At 28.7% G+C, this 14,251-nt stretch overlaps 1 non-coding gene across 1 annotated transcript; it reads right to left on the bottom strand.

The window, feature by feature from the left end:
* Nucleotides 1–10,947: 10,947 nt before the first annotated feature.
* LOC104645031 (uncharacterized) lies at nt 10,948–13,431 on the bottom strand. Its single transcript, XR_011213231.1, has 2 exons — nt 12,145–13,431; nt 10,948–11,597 (listed from the first exon to the last, which is right to left on the bottom strand). It is a non-coding gene; the product is annotated as an uncharacterized protein (transcript).
* Between the last annotated feature and the right edge of the window lie 820 nt (nt 13,432–14,251).

The raw sequence follows: 14,251 nt of genomic DNA, 5'->3' as shown, positions 1-14,251 counted from the left end.
AGAATAGTGTTTATAATAATGATAAGATATAATAGTAGTATCACTTCTCTACATTTCAATGGACTCTGCGACCTTTCATACCTTATTTTTACAGTTATGTCCTCGATAAACTTAAGAAGCATCATGTTATGTCAAGTCACCTTCCGCAATACTTTTCAGCCTACTTCTACATGAACCAAACACCAACCATTAGCCACCACTCATACCTCATCACTACGTTATCTAGACTACTCCGCTTCATATGTCCAAATCATTTCAAATCTTGATACTCATACCTCATCACTAGGTTATCTAGATTACTCCGCTTCATATGTTCAAATCATTTTAAATATTGATTCTTATCTTGTCCACCACATAAGTTACTTCCACCTTGTCCCATCTCTCTGATATGTCTACCCATCCATCTCTCCATCCTTATTTTTGCAATTTTCATCTTTTGAACATGAGAGTTATTGACTAACTAACATACCACACCATACAATATAGTCGGTCTGACCACCGCCTTGTGGTGAATTTAGGTGGTACTTTCTTATCACACAAGACTTGTGAGATGGACTTATATTCTCCCCATCTCGTATCAATATGATATGTGACATTATTGTCAATCTCCCCATTATATTGAATTAAAGACTCAAGATACTTCAAGCATTCTTTCTTGTTGATGACTTGAGTATCAAGCCTCACTTCCACACTAAACTCCTTTGTTGTATCACACTGAACTTGCACTCCTACTATTCAGTCTTTATCCTTCTTAGTCTGAACTTTCTAAACTACGTAGTTTGCCTCCAGATTTCAACCTATCGTATTAACTGTATTACGAGTCTTGTCAATCGATACTATGTCATGCAAATAACTACACCATGACACTTCATCTAGCTAGTATACCGCGTCAATTCATCAATCACCAAGACAAATAAAAACGAACTAAAACCTGATCCTACTTGTAACCCCATCATGATAAAGAAAATGCTCCAAGACACTTCTCACTATCCTCTAGTCTTGGATCCATCATACATACCCTTAATCACTCCACTATAAGCCACTAATACACTTCTAACATCTAAGTATTTTCATAAAAGTTCTCTTGAAACTTTATCGTGAACCTTCTCTAGGTCAATAAACATCATATTTTGCATTTGATAGAAGAAGGTAGAATTAGTGTTTCGTGTATTAGCATCCGACCACACTATAATTCAAACATTTTATCTTCCCTTTGCATTATGAGCATTGAGTGCTAAATGTTGAGACTTGAGTAAGTAGAGAAAATAGTGAAATTAGGTATGGGAGATGTTGCAACTTGCAACAAAGGAAATTCAACCAATACCATGCAACCAATAGAATTATAGTAGAAGTCATTCAAGCAACATGTCATTTCCTTTTCAAATAATGAAGGAAAAAATTGGTGATCCTATGATGTATGGTCTAATTTTTCAAGAAAAAAATCAAATAAAAACAAACATGTGAGTCCAATAAAATCAAATAGTAGTATAGTCTGTTGGTAGGATGGTTTGTGACTTTGTGTACCAAATGAATTGAACTTATTGTTAGTGCGGTGATTATAACTTCATCTCTTTTTTTGTTGTTTCCTTTTGTTCTTTCACAAGCATTGTTCCTTAAAACTAGCTTAGATTAAGACAAGTTTAAGCCACATGTTATGTACTTTTTGTTGATTTGTCTGATTAATTTTTTCTATGCATCCCATGGGGTCCAATACTAGAACAAAAATCGAAACTCATGTTCTCCATGCATGATAATCATCTTTATATTCACGTAGGCAATTATTAAAATGCAAACACCAATTTATAATACTTCTTAAATATCATAGCAAATGATGAAGGTTATTTCAATGTTCACTATTGAGATCGTGAGTATATTTGCTTAATCTACTAACAATATAAATTAAGTTATGCTGAGAACACATTGTTGGAATTAAATTGATTGGGCCATGTCATCGAGAAACTAATAAGGGAGAAAGTATAAATATACCAATGAACTTGTTTCAAAAGTTAGTTACATATTTAAACTATCATGTTGATCTACTAATACATTTTTATTATTTCAAGTTGAATTTATTTATCTACTAAAATTGACGTGGCAAAAGAAAATGTGTTGAATAAAAAATTGCTCATTCTGTCCAGCAATAGTTGTCCACTATTGACTTGACGTGTCCTTAAGAAATAACAAATGATAGAGATAGTATTACTATTTTATCCTTTGACTATATAAACTGTAATGCTTTGAAAAATGTTTAGATGATAAATGATATTTAATATCAAGAGTAAAATAGACACAAAAGGTAAATTATCTCTTGATTTTCTAAATTAGACAAGTATTTTTGGACATTTATTTTTAATATAGTGAACAACTATTATTGAACGGATGGAGTATAAAATAAAAAAAATTAATCAAAATCCTTTTTCCACCAGCACCCTCACCCCCACCCCCACCTCCATCCCACACCTCTTCTTCTTCTTTGCACTCCACTCATGTCTATTTTGTGTGCATTATTTCAAATTCTTTTTATCACCTTTCATATGCGATCGTTCTCTTCGACTTTGTTGGTAATTGATAAAATTAATGATTGAATTTAAAAAATAAAATATAATGATGAATTTGTTGGTGATGGGTGACAAAACAAAAAGGAAATTTAAAGGTGACGAAGAAGAAAGAAATCAATATTGATAATGGTGGTGGTGACATTTGGTTGGTGGTTTGTAGATTTTGATTGCGATCGATGATGTGATTTTGGTGATAAGTTTGAAAACGAGTGTTGAATTTTGTGGTGGTTCTTTATAATTTTGTGGAGATGATGGGGATAGTGTGATTTTGACAGTGTGTATGATCGCAGGTGGTGAAATTTGTGATAGCTATTTTAATTTTTGATGGTGAAATATATGTATTTGGTATTTATATGGTGGAAATAATAGTAGTTCAGTGGTAGTGTTCATTGAAAAAGAAGCAATTGAATGATATGAAGATTATTTTTTTCAAAATCTGACTTTGAGTAGTACAAATATATAGTAGGTCGACATGATAGTTTAAGCGTGTAATCGACCTTCCAGAATAAGTTCAAGAGTGAAATTATGCATTCTCCCGCCTAATACTTACAAATCTTAATAGCGATAAATTATGCAATTTGATCAAGTGACCTACATATTAAAAAAGCATAAAATCAAATAAAATAATAAGAATAATCTCTTCCCAAACAAAATCCTTTTATGTATTACTATATAGTGAATACTATTGGTATAAGATCTTCCATTTACAAAAAATCAAAACTTCTTCTCTAAGAAAAGATAGATATAGGCAGAAGTCCAAATCTTCTCCAAGGAAAGGTAGAAATTCAATGATCTTTCAATTTTTTCATGTAAAATTTTTGAAAATATTTTTTTTTAAGAAATAAGTTTCTTAAATGAAAAAAAAAGTTTTTCTTAGTGAAAGTATGAAAACAAGTTCTACAAGTGACATTCTACGTTGGTTTTACTCTCTATCCTCACCAGGTTGCATACCTCAACCCACACCCCTACTCTCACATCCAATAATATTTGTTTTAAATATATACAATTTTTTTAGAATTATATTTCTTATTTATGTACCAAACACAAAAAATGAAAAAAATCACTTATTTTTCTTTTTTAAAAAAATTCCAAGCTTTCATACCAAACAGTCAAACACACCCTTAGTTTTAACTGAGAAATTTTGCTCATGACTCATTACTATTGTTACAACTTTTTTGTTCTTTTTTCCCCCCCTCTTTTCTTCAATTTGGATCAGTGTGAAAGTGGCTTTATGTCCAATTCATGTTGTGTCAGTTGCTTCTAATTTACTCTTTTTGGGTGAATCAAAAGGGAAAGAAGACACAAGAGTGGCATATTGTTGTTTTATTTATGAGATATTCTAATCTAACTATAAAATTTAAGGTTTAAGTTATAGACAATCTCTTAAAACTGTCTTCATATTTCATTTTAACATTTTATTTAAGCTTTGTTTCTGTTGAAAATTATCACTATTCAAAAATAAATATTCATTTAACACTTTTTATTAACATGACAAGAGAAAGATGCAATATAATACACATATGTCCATCGTGTGAGAATTACTTTTTAGCTAAAAAAATTTGTTATCTCTTTCTTTCTTTTGTAGTGTTAGGATCGAATCCACACACACTTGATGAATTAAGAACACAAGAACTTGCAAGAGAAAGAGATGAAAGATCTAGAGAGAGAAAGAGAGAAACCAATATTTCGTGGTAATACCCACGTGAGTAAACTTTCTGCCAACCTCACCGCGGAGATTAAACCGCGTAAACATTAATATATGACAATTCATCAAATATTAATCAGGCTCCACGACCTAACACGTAGTCATAACTTCTTCAAGCATCATCATTATTTTAATTGTCTATATTATCACCATTCACCCTTCTCATTTGTTCATTTTTTTAATCACCTCATCTTTTCCTCACCACAATATATTATATTTTTTCCTCCATTTTTTTAAAATTGATCTGACAATCATTACCAATTTACCATCTTAATTATCGAAAAATATGGAAACCTATTTTATCATTAAAATATTTTTCTCTCCCTCTCTCTTTTCGATCTATAATATTATATCGAAACTCAAATAATTGTATCTAAAATTAAAAAAATGAATCACCTCATTCTCCCTCCCTCCCTTTTTTTTCTCCCATGTTTTGATTGGATTATTATGTAGTTAAAGGAATGTACATGAAATTAAAGGGGAAAGAAGACACAGACATAATGTTGCTTTATTTAATAAAGAATGATTCTAATTTAATAATAAATTAAAAGCTTAAATCATATACAATCTCTTAAAGCTATTTCTATATATTTTTTTCCCTTTAAGAATAAAATGAAATGTATAATCATCTTTTTGTTGCGACATATTCATCAAATTTACGAATTTGTAGGGAGCCACTGACCCTACTTAGTTGACATTTTGATATCTTATAATTAATACTTATTTTACTGAATATTTATTAGATATCTTTTGCCAATATAACAAAGAAAATGCAATGCCGTATATTTAACACATGAACGATATTTATAATTTTAAATATTTTTTTTATTATCTCTTTCTTTTATATATATAGCCATATCTTCTTCCAACATCATCATCATTCTTGTTGTCGCTATCACCGTAGTCACTTTTGGGACCAAAATAAGCAGGTGTAAATACGGAATCTAGCAAAGCAAACCTCGAAAGATCACGAGTAAGAAGACAACGAGAAATATACTAAAAGACACAAAGATTTAACGTGGTTCGGTCAATCGACTTACATCCACAAAGGAGATGAACAATCCACTATAAATATGAGAGTACAAAATACAGAGAGAAACAACCTCTACCAGTTCACTCGTAATACATGGGAGATTCACACAAGTGATAATGTATCAAGCTTGTGACCCATAAATTCTCCCCTAACCAAAACTCTCAAAGTCCTTAAAGACTACATTGTGAATGCTGATTAAGTTAGAAGGAACATTCCTCTATTTATAGAGTCCTAAACCTTTTCTTACCAGAAAAAGCATTAGTCAATCCAAAATCTTTTCCTAAAAAAGAAAACCTATTTATAATAAAAAATCAGGGCAAATAAAATCTAACAGTCGCTATTCTCATTTCTCTCTTTTCTTTAGTCACCTCTCCCTCACCACAATATATCATTTTCATCTAAAAGCATTATATTACAATTTTATCCTCTATAAATTGATTTGACAATCATTATCATCTTATTCCTCGAAAAATATGAAAATTTATGTAAAAAGATATGGTCGATAGTGGGTGGATGCCGGCTTAAAAATAGTTTTTCCTTTTTTTTTTTATTTTTTTTTATGTCTCCTATAATTTTTTAATTCTTATTTGACTCAAAATGTCACATGTATATTTTAACTTTGTCAATTAGCAATGTTATGGAGAACATATTACACATATTTTATATTTTCAATTGATGATTAAAAAATTAAAGTATAAACGATCTAAATTGAAATTGGCAAAGTTGTTTAATAAAATACGAGGTCAGATTGAGGTGTCTATATATATATTAATTGCTAAATGCAGAGAAAAAAATATGGTGGAATATATTAGGTATGGAAGATCGATGTTGCAAGTTGCAACTAATTAATTAGGAAATTCAAGATACTATCAAGATTTTGTTTTTGAACAATGCTAATTATCATATATCCCATTGTTTAAGGGGATAATGGTCTGAAAAATATTTTAATTTAGTCGAATTTATTATTGTGATACTAAACTTTTATGAGATTCTGTTACCTCCCTAGACTATTTAATGCCGTATTTTAAACATATATATTTGCTCACGTGGACATAAAAAATAATGTAAAATTATAAATAGTAATGTGTCCACGTGGACATATATATATATATATATATATATATATATATATAATACACTATTAAATAGTTCAGGAGATAAGATACACTATTAAATAGTTCTGGAAAGTAATAGGTGAGTACGGAGTCTAAAGAATATAAATTGTTAACAAAAATTCTAAAATGATACATAAGTTTTTATTTCAAAAAGGCAAAATCACTGAAAAAACAACAATTTCGTTTGCCAAAAAAAATAAAATCTCTATAATAACAACGATTTACAAAATTTGATTTTTTAACAAGTTAAAAGTTAGGTCCATGTCCCCTCTAACTAATTGTAACTTTTTGTTATGGATATACATGGTAGGGGTCAAGCCTAACCATCTAGACGTCAGGTCCACAACCTAGGTAATGACTTATTTAAAAAAATTAGGAAATTCAATGTGGCAATGCAAAAAAGAATTTCAGTCTGGTAAAAAATAGGGAAAATGCATAATTATCCCCTCAACCTATGTTTCAAAATTCGAGAAGACACACTTATACTATATTAAGGTTCTATTACCTCTCTGAACTTATTTTATAAGTAATTTTCTACCCCTTTTCGACCTACGTGACACTAGATTGAAAAAAAAAGTCAATCAGTATTGGGCCCACAAGATAGTGCCACGTAGGCCGAAAAGGAGCAGAAAATTATTAATAAAATAAGTTTAAGGGGTAATAGAATCTTAATATAGTATAAATATGTATCTGAAATTTCAAGCGTAGGTTGAATGGGTACTTCTGCATTATCCTAAGAAATATAACAAGTGAACTATAATGGAAATCATTTGTGCAACATGTCAATTTTTTAAATAATGAGAGAAAAAAAAGTGGATATAATATTACACTTATATATCATCAATCAAACAAAACGATTGTATGGTTTATTTTTTTTGCAAGAAAGAAATCAAATAAAAACAAACTATAAGTTCAATAAAATCAAATAATAGTATAGTCGGTGGTGTGATGATTTGTGCATCGAATGAAGTTGAACTTATCGTTAGTGAGGTGTTATATGGCTTTATCTCTTTGTTGTTGTTTCTTTTTGTACTTTAAAAGTAGATAAGATTAAGACAAGAAGCTACGTGTTAACATGCTTTGTTGATTTATCTGATTAGTTTTTTTTCTTTGTAATCACGTTTTTTGGTGACCATACCTTTACATTTACGTAAGTAATTCATTAAATTACAACATTATATCAATCATATATGATACCTCTCAAATATGTTAGCAAATAATGTGGAACATTTTAATGTTCATTATTGAAATTATGAGTATATCAACTTAATCTAGAACATCCTATGTAATAACTTAGAATCTAAGATCCCTTACCTATGTTTTGGTGTTTGACCTAGATAAATACTAAAAACTTGAAGGTTTTGGCTTGAATTCCCCCCTCGACTCAAGCTCATCATACATAATTATACTTTTTCTTCTTTCCCTCATGTCGTTTAGCAATGATGGAGCTAAAATTTTTAATGAGTGTTCTAAATTTTGTAAATCAAACTATATAACTTAAATAATTATTAGTTTTAATCAAATATACCAAAATTTTTAAAATTAATATTTAGTTTGAATGTTCATGTTTAGGGGTGGGCATAAATGCTGAAAAACTGAAAACTCGAATCGAACAAAAAAATTTCGATTCTTCGGGGCATCGATTCAGTGTCGGTTTTCTTTTTTCAGAACTTCAATTCTTCAATTTGGAATTCCGTGCAAGGGTCCTGAAACTACGGTGCACCGAAGAACCAAGTTTTATTTACTAATATAAAAATATTTAAATTATATTGCTTAATTGATAATAGTAAGACACTTTTGAATTTTAACTCAAAATAATTGCATGACCCATTTAAATTTTTAAATTTTAAATGACAACAAATATAATGTCAATAAAGTGTTAAACTATTGTTGTTTATGTACAATTGTACATTGTGAGTCCTTATAGTTTGGTTGTTCGAAAGTTCATCGTGGCATCGTGCTTGCTAGGCTGCTTGCTCTCTTCTTTATTCATTCAGCATTCAGGTATGGGAGAATGCCTTTAGGTTTTAGCAAAATGGCAGTCATCTATGCTAAGAAACATAAACAAATCCTTTGGCATCTTCGCTAAAAAATCATCTATTGCCCCTCTTTATTTTTATTAAATACATGATGAAACTCTTAACACTTTATTATATTCCCTCTTTATTTTTATTTACACTGAAAAATCGATTTAAAAACACCAAACTAAACCGAATCGAAGTAGAAAAAATCGAACCGAACCGATCTAATTTGATATAAACTATGGTGCACACTTTTCTAAAATTGAATACCGAAGAACCGAATCGAAATTTGATTAAACCGAATCGAAGAACCGAACGCCCACCCCTATTCATGTTTATTTAATTGGAAGTGAGCAGACAAAAAGAATTTCAGTTTAGAGTGAAAACATTTATACTTAAAGATTTCACTGACAAATCGAATATAAAGAGTAGAATCAAACGAGATTTTTTAAAGTTTTTTTAATATGAAACCTTTTTTCACTTATAATAGCTTTATAGAAAAAAGAAATATGATTTCCTAATTAACTTTAAATTTAATAATTTAAATTTTATTTAAAAACATAATGAAAAGAAAAAAAAATCAAAAGTCAAATTAATTAAAAATTTAATTGGCTACTAATGCATAAACAAATGAAAAAAAAAACTCAAGATGAAATCAGAAAATATAGGAATCAATTGAATAAAAAAAGAATACATATAACTTGGTACATTTTTTAATCCTGCCATTTCCCATCTCTGGGTGATGACAAATTCCTCACCACCTCAGGAAGTTAGATTGGATGGTTGGGTTATAATTGTTTTTCTTTTAAAAATAAACTCAATTTTCTAACAATATTATAATCGAAATCACAAGACATCTGACGAAAGTTAATAATTACAAATCATGATAAATAAGACAACAAATAAAAACTGTTTGTGAAAAAACATAATATTTGATACAACTAGATAACTATAATAGTAGTGCTAGAACCAACAATAGGGTTAGCACACTATAATAAAAATAACTTTTAGCGGCAATAAATATTGGCATTAATTAAGAGTGCTAAGGTCTTTACCGATATCAGTTAAGCATCATTAGAACGAACCAATACCGCTTAAGGCTTTAGGAACATATACAAAGAGTGTTAATTGCCGCTAAAAATACTTATTTAGAGACAATAAAAAATTAATTGCCACTAATGATCATTTTTGATATAGTGACAAAATCAACATTAATGTTAGAACCATCAAGTGGAGATTTATCAAGCAAACATAATCAATTTCTAATTGTTCAAAGAAAATTAGTAATTTTAAAATTAATATTTAATATTATTTACATCCAAAGCCTTCACCTTTGATAAATTAGGTGGTGTTTTGTTCAAAGAAGTAGCCATTTGATCAATATTGTATGGATGAATTCACTTTCAAATTGTTGGCAAAAATGGTATAATATTATCCTTGATCAGGAATGAAAAATAGTAAGCAAATTATCATAAACTATTATGACAAGTCACTAATGTCTTGAAACTTGAAAATGATTCGATTTGATTCCGGTACAAATCTTTAATATCTTTAATATCGGTCACTCTCTAAGGTTCCATATTTCTTTGAGACCCATGCACAATCATGGCTAGAAGTTTGGAGTTGCAGTATTACAACTATCCAAATATTTACCAAGAAATATTCACAATCTTAAAAAAAAAATCCTCTACTTAATTAACTTAACTAAACTTATATACAACATGAAACTCTTAATAAAAAGCTGAAAGAATTATTGAAAGTACCCCTAAACTTAAAGAGAATTTAGGGGTGTATTTCACTTGTATTGAAAGATCGGGAGCGTACTTAGGTTCACTTAGCCAAGTAAATTTAAAATATGTTTTAAGGCTGTCAATAATTTAGGGATAAAACTAATAATTCACACCAAATTTAGAGTTGTTTTCAATACTTCTCTTTTATCTTTGGCATAATACATAAATATGCCATTTAACTTGGCTTCAAATCAGATTTACGCCCTTCAACTTTGGATGTGCACAAATAGACACTTAAACTTGTATAAAATTGAACAAATAGACACACATGTCCTACATGTCATTCTACATGTCATTTTTTGTCCTACGTGGTGTCCTGCATGTTTTGTGCCATGTAGGACTCATGTGTTTATTTATTTAAAAGTTGGTTAGTTAAAGTGTCTGTTTGTGCATTATGAAAGTTGGGGATCAAAGTTAAAATTTGAAGTCAAGTTTAGAGTCCAATATATATATATATATATATATATATATATATATATATATATATATATATATATATAAAGTGTCTGTTTGTGCATTATGAAAGTTGGAAATCAAAGTTAAAATTTGAAGGTCAAGTTTAGAGTCCAATATATATATATATATATATATATATATTATGTCTTTTATCTTTTGAGTATTATCTTTGATAAAAAGAAAGACACCAAAATATGCCAAATGTAGCAAAATCAACATTTATAATGTGTAAATAAACAACAACCCATAGGTTATGAACAAAATAAAAGTTGAAAAATCCTCATTAAGACGATAACTTAGATTTCTACACAATCAATTTTATACAATATGAATATGATATTTTTTACTTTTGCATCCTCATTCATTAATAACTAAATATAGCAACAACAACAACAACAATAATAATACAACTTTACAAATTTGTTTAGAGTTACATAAGAAAATTAATTGCCATTTGCATCAATGGCTTGATAATTAGAACCAAGATTTGTTGCTTCATAAATAGGCAATCCCATGGAAGAAAAGATATCAAGCTCAAACAAATCAGAACTTGCATAACTTGCACCTTCATCAATATCATCTTCATCTTCATATTCTTCATGCACATAATTTTTATTAATTCCATTTATAGCTTCCACATTTTGTTGGTCCATATCATAATTATTGTGTTCACATGGAGTATTAATAATATTTTTGCTTAAACTTAATCTAGTTGATACATTTGCTGATTTTATTTTCCAATCCTCATCATCATTTGAGGAACTTTTTGTTTTTTTCCCATTTGTAAAAAGTGAGTTCAAGAAACTTGATAATCTACTTCCATGAGAAATAGGTTGCTTAGGTTTCTTAAAACCTCTTGACTTTGCCTTCTTAATACCATCTTCATCATGTTTAGATTTTTCCTTTGCTAGAGAAGAATCTGTTGAAAATTTAAATAGAGTTAGAGAATTTGTTTTACTAAATATAACTTGATATTACCATAAAAAGATGATAAATAGGATAGGAAAAGAACAATTCATAGACGAGACTAACGGGACCAAATCATTCTATTATATATTTTCTCTTTTTGTTTCGCCTGTCGAGGACCTATGTTTTTAAAATGAGCATAAATGACTATCTATAAGCTTATATATTAAAAAAAAAAAACCTTAAGGCTAAGCTACTAGCATAATTTCATTGAGCACTACTTGATTCTTGTTTTTGATTAACAAATTGTGAAGATTAGAACTATAGTCTTATGAATTTAACTTTACATACCTCAATAATATACACATTTAAAATTTAATACTATCGTATCATTCAAAATATATTTACATAGTTTATCGATAAAATAAGTGAAATTTGTAATTTTGAAAATATTACTAAACGAATTAATATTTGATGAATTATAAGGTGAATACAATAAAAGTGACCAAATAGAATAAAATAGATGTGATTATATATAATATATGAACATATATACTCACCATAAAAGTTGAAGTCTTGGGGATATTGGTCATGCTTGTGAAACTTTTTTTGGTTAGTTGAAATACTAGTTCTAATTGGTTTTGGCCTATTATTAAAATAATAACTAGAAGAGCCACTACTTGAATTAAAGTTTCTTGATTTCTTCTGTTGGCCAGTATGGTCAATGGTGTGGAAAATAGGCATATTATAAAAGGGTTTGGCAAAAAGAGGGAAAGAGCATAGCATAATGAAATATGGATTTGGATACACAAGTAACACCTAAGAAGAGGAGTGAGGAAAATAATTGTGAGTGAGTTTATTCTTCTTATTCCACTTTGGTTTTTATATTAATAATTGTGAGTGAGTTTATTCTTCTTATTCCACTTTGGTTTTTATATTATCTCCCAAGTTCCTATTGGAAGGGTAAATGAGGAACAATGGATAATTGATTCAAAGTAAGGCGGAGATTTATGCATGTATTTGACACATTATTAATGTAATCGTCACATTATTGAGTTAAGATTATATATCTAGTTTTATTAGTCTATCTAATTAAGTGTATATATATTTGATAAAATATACACATATATTAGAAATTTACACATCGATTTGACATATTATTGTTGTATCTAACACATTATTGAGTTCGATTATATGTATCTATTTTTTTATCTGTGTATCTGATTAACTGTATATGTATGTGATAAAATATACGTATATCTGAATAAGATTTCATGAATCTGAGTTAAGAGGGTCTAAAATTTATTGAATTGCCAATTAGAAATATGAACTTCGATTGTTTTATTCTTTTAGAAGTTGTGATATATATCATATCATCTGAAGTGGTTACAAGCGTGATTTTCTCCTTAATTAGTGAATTTTAGTTATATCTCTTAATTAGAATACTTCTTAATTAATAACTTTTAGTTATATTCTTTAATTAGACACACTAAACAATATGTATATGTCTCACATATATTTAGTGGTGGATCTAGGATTTTTAATATTGGGATTCAAAATCTTAAGAAGAAAATCACGAACTAAGTAAAGGAGATTCGACATCTGTTATATATATGCAAAAAAATAATTTTAACCGTGTATGAATAGTAATATTTTCCGTCAAAGGGGATTCGGATGAAACCCCTAACTCTATTCTAGCTCCTCCCTGCATATATCTCGGTCTCATGTATTTGGAAGAAGCAAATACATGTATCTGAGACCCAAAATATAATAAGGAATATGATATTGTAAATTAGCGTGAATTTAAGTAATTAGCTCTTACAATAATAAAATTTAAGTAAGTTATCTTTTTAAATACTCCTTTCGTCCCAATTTAAATGGATTATTTTCTTTTTCTTCTCCAAAAAGAATATCTCTTTCTAAATTCAATAAGTTCTCTAATTTCAATATAGTAAATTTTAGACCACAAAATTTAAAATATCTCTGTCAATGGCATCATGCACATGGACATATACATATTTTTTTTAAAAATGAAATTAATTTATATACTAAGTTCATAAAATACAAAGTGAAGTTTACTTGTCAATGCCCTGTGTTGCCCTGCATATTCCACCTCTAGTCGTCATCAACCATAATGGCTACATGTTCAGCAGTATATGAGGGATTCAACCGAGTCAAGATCGTCTCGACAAATTTGAGGGCTTAAAGTCAAATTTCATAAGGGTTTTGTAAAAGTTAATATATATATATATATATATATATATATATATATATATATATATATATTAAATCTTAAATAATTAATACATACATAATATAATCCTATAAATGAGATTTAAAAGGGTTGGATTACGCGGATATTAAAACGGTTCAGTAGTTACCATGTAACTGTTTCCATCATTTTTAAAATTGTGTTTATCTTAATTTTTCAGGAACTTTATCAGGTTGAGTCAGTTCAGATTGTGTCCACATAGACGTTTCATAATTCAAAACTTACCGTAAAAAATATAAAATTTTAATAAAAAATATATAATATAAAGTTAAAATAATAAAATTTGACTCAACAATTTAAAATTACATCACATTGAATTGCATTATTTTTTAAAGATATTTATTAAGGATAAGTTGATAAAATACTATGAATTAGCAATTCTAGTTGTTTGTCAT

This window comes from Solanum lycopersicum, chromosome 12 (assembly GCF_036512215.1).
Source record: "Solanum lycopersicum chromosome 12, SLM_r2.1".
Taxonomy (NCBI): Eukaryota; Viridiplantae; Streptophyta; class Magnoliopsida; order Solanales; family Solanaceae; genus Solanum; species Solanum lycopersicum.
Note: the sequence above shows the minus strand (reverse complement) of the source record. Positions and strands in the feature narration are given on the sequence as shown.